Consider the following 3,817-nt stretch of genomic DNA (forward strand, 5'->3'; position numbering starts at 1 on the left):
TCCTTAGTGAAGGTATCCTCTTGTTGATGCCTTAGTCTGGACTTTTTTATGGCCTTAGAACTGCAAATTTGTAACCGAATAAACCCGCTTTATAAAAGGCAATCCATTTCGGGTATTTTGCATAATGATAGCTCCAGCAAACCAGAACAATGAGTATTAGCATAAATTATTAATGAAGCATATTTTACAATTTAATTTCAGATGTCAGAGGACATTAAACACATTTCCCATTAAAGTCTTAATCTAAATACTTAATCATAAAGTAAGGAAATTTCTATCCTTAAAATCTACTATATATATATACTCTTCAACTAAATTTTCACTGAGGGTTTTATTTACAAAACTGGTAATCTTCAGGGTTTGATCAAGCTATATTGTGAATAATGGGGAATTTCCATGGAAAAGAACCTTGAAAATTAAACTAAATCCTCTTTCTAGTCTATGGGAGATAAAAGACAGGCAGACATTTTTTTGACACTCTTCTTATCAAAAGAGGAATTTATCTCTCCTTGCTTTAAATTTTGGGGGGGGGGGTGGGTCCATGTGATTGTTTAACTAATAGAATACAGTGGGAGTGATGCTGTAACAGTTTCTGGGTCCAAGGCCTCTGGGATGGCCCATGTGGAGAAGCACATGCGGAGAGGCATCAAGGTCCCCAGCTAACAACGCTGCCTGAGTTCCTAGCAGAGCTGATGCAATTTGATGGCTAAGTAAGTGAACCACCTTGGAAGTGCGTTCTGCTGCGGTTAAGCTGCTTCACCCGATGCTGTGGGGAACACAGACACACCATTCACATGTCCAAATTGCAGATTCATATGCAAAATAAATATTTACTGTTATTTTAAGCTGCTAAGTTTTGCGTGGTTTGTTATACAGCAATTGATGACTGGAATATAGTAAGAAATAGAACAGTGTAGATGAAGAAGAATCCTTAAATAAAATATCTGTATTGTGGTTTCAAAGTCACATGATAAAACAAAATGAGATTTTTGTATTTTTTTTATGATTGAAACAGTTCTCTCATAATGCACGTAGATAATAATAGAACTTCTATTTTAATATTTGGTCTAAGTGAAGTGGAAATTGGAACTCTAGATGACTATAAGAAGTATAAGAAATTAACAGAAATTCAGAGCACTCCACTGACAGATACAATGTTCTCAGATATGCTACACATATTAACCCACTTTGCTCTGACACTACCATATGGCTTCACATGGGCCAGTTTTCCTTTTCTAGTTCTTAGTTGGAATCCATTGATTAAGCAAAGTTTTTGGAGCATAGATTGGGGCAAAAACAAATTAAACAAGATTTTATTTTACCTTAATCAATTACTATTTCTATCTACATAATGCTTAATGTTTCTTGGCTACTAAAATAAAATTAATATACTTTTGTGGGACTAGATTGTAGCTGAGGTTGACAAAGGGAAAACTGTTGTAATTATTCTATAAAAAGCAGTAATTAAAAAATTCTAATATCAGTGCAAACATATTGCTTATTTCAACTGAGGTCTTGGGAGACAGTGAGGCGGCGGTATGGGTACTGTTACCACATCATGGTAACCCTATTCCCCTTCATGGTTGATTGCTCTAAGAGTGGACATATGACCCGAGCCTGGCCATAGAGACATAGGGGAAGTTAGCTGACATCTTCTGGAAAAAATACTTTTTTCCTCCCCTAAAAGAGAGAGAGGCACTTGAGGAGAATTTCCTGCCCTCTACTCCCTTTCTTCCTGCTTCTGAAGTTTTTATGTAAGTACATGATTCTTGGAAGTCCTCTAGCCATCTTACAACCACAAAATTGGTAGAGTAGAAAGTGGGAAGAGGCTGTGTCCTCTGGGGTTTGTTGAGCCTCTTCACTTATTCTGAAACTCTCTATGTCCAGACTTCTTTTTGAGTAAAGTAATCAAATGCCTCACTTTTATTTAAGTAAGTTTTAGTAGGTTATTTTGATACTTACAGCCAAAAGCAATGCTAATTGATTCAATAATGCTATAAATTGCCCAGAGAGTGCCTGAAAAATCACAAGTGTTAAAAAACCTTTTTTTTTTTTTAGGTAAACTATAAGGATTAATATATCAAAATCACTATTGTTCTTCCTAGCTATTCATAGTCCTTCCCTACTCTGAAATCTCATATAACTTTGTCCTTGTTTTGGACACTAATCACATATACTTTAAATTTTAACCATCTGCATACATTATTTATATTGCTGCCAAGTGTAATTTTTTTTGTACCATCAATAGCCTTCTTTCCAACAGGTATTCAATAACTATCTTTTAAATGAATTAATGATTAAGTCAATGTATTTAAATTATGCAAGTATGCAAAAATCAGATGGCATTATATCTCAGGAGGATTGTATTCTTGATGTGCATGTGTGTATATATAATTGAACAGAATGACACAATAATTAATGAATGTGCTGGCAGTTTTATTTCTGCTTTCAATTTTGGATATAACCATGTGTGTCTCTCAACAAGGATTCCTCTTCTGAAATAGAGCAGAGGTCAGCCTAATCCCATGGTGGAGCTGCACAACCAGGCTCCTGGCAAGGTGCTGCCCTAAACTTCTACTCAGGCCAATTTAAGTTCACTCCTTTTGATTACAGTAATTGCAGAAACATTTTGCCCATAAAATCATGGCCAAATGATTCTCTAAACTCTTCCAGCTTTCCAAATCTGGGGAAGAATAGTTACCTAATAGTTACCTAATAACTAAAGCTGAAATATTCTGAAGCAATGAGATACACGTTTTGATGAAGGAGAATCAAAGTTTGGTGTGACTGAGGACCCTGGGCATACAGAGTCAGGCACCTGGACCTGGATGAGGGGGGGACGTGTCCATAGCAGGAGCTTCTGGGGTTAGTTGGCAAGGAGAAGTCATAGGGTTTGGGCACCAGAAGCTAGATCCTGAAGAGACAGAAAAGATTTACTAAAGATCACTTCTACTTTAAGATTTTTCTCAGGACTAGTCCTGAGAAATGGGAAAGAAAGGAGTTGTGTGGGTCATGTTTATCTTTCATGTTATTCAAAGAGCACGTTTTTGGAGCTAATTTGCAACTTTCTAACTGGGTAAATTTGTATGAATTACTTCCCTCTCTCCCTGAGTTTCTCTTTCCCCAATTGTAAAATGGAGATAATAATACCTACTGCATAGAGTTCTTGAGGAGACTAAATGAAATATATACATATCTGCATATGTGTGTAGGTGTGTGTGTGTGTGTGTGTGTGTGTGTGTGTGTGTCTATAAAATCAGTTAGCATAGTTCCTGGGACATAAGTCCCTCTGTCACATGTTATATTTATTCAATAAATGGAAATTGAACATCTACCAAGTACTCTGTTTTAGGCACCACTGATACAAGATGAAGCCTACCTTCTGGAGAATGAATGAAAAGTGTGCTTATTACAAGTTACTGACCAACTTTAGTATTCAAGGGAATATTAAAAATGTAAGATTCTCATTTGAAAACTTGTATTATGTATAGTTTAAAAGGAAGAAACATACCAAAGGTTGGCAAATGTTTACAAGGGATACATACATCCTGAATTTTAATACATAACAGGCTTGATCTGTTCTATTTAGAATTTCGTTTTCAAATATTTGTATTTCTGGTTTTAGTGGCCATGAGAGAATGGTCTGCTGAAGGACTGTAAAGAAGGGAATAGAAAAGCTAAGTAGAAAACAGAGTGGAACTAAAACATAGAGGATATGGATCAAAAAAGGGTTAGGAAAAAGAGCACAGAGTGAAATCAGTAGGGTTTGTGGGGAAGAAGAAAATGTTGTATTGCTTGACAGTTGACTATAAAAGAA

Source organism: Choloepus didactylus, chromosome 8 (assembly GCF_015220235.1).
Source record: "Choloepus didactylus isolate mChoDid1 chromosome 8, mChoDid1.pri, whole genome shotgun sequence".
Taxonomy (NCBI): domain Eukaryota; kingdom Metazoa; phylum Chordata; class Mammalia; order Pilosa; family Megalonychidae; genus Choloepus; species Choloepus didactylus.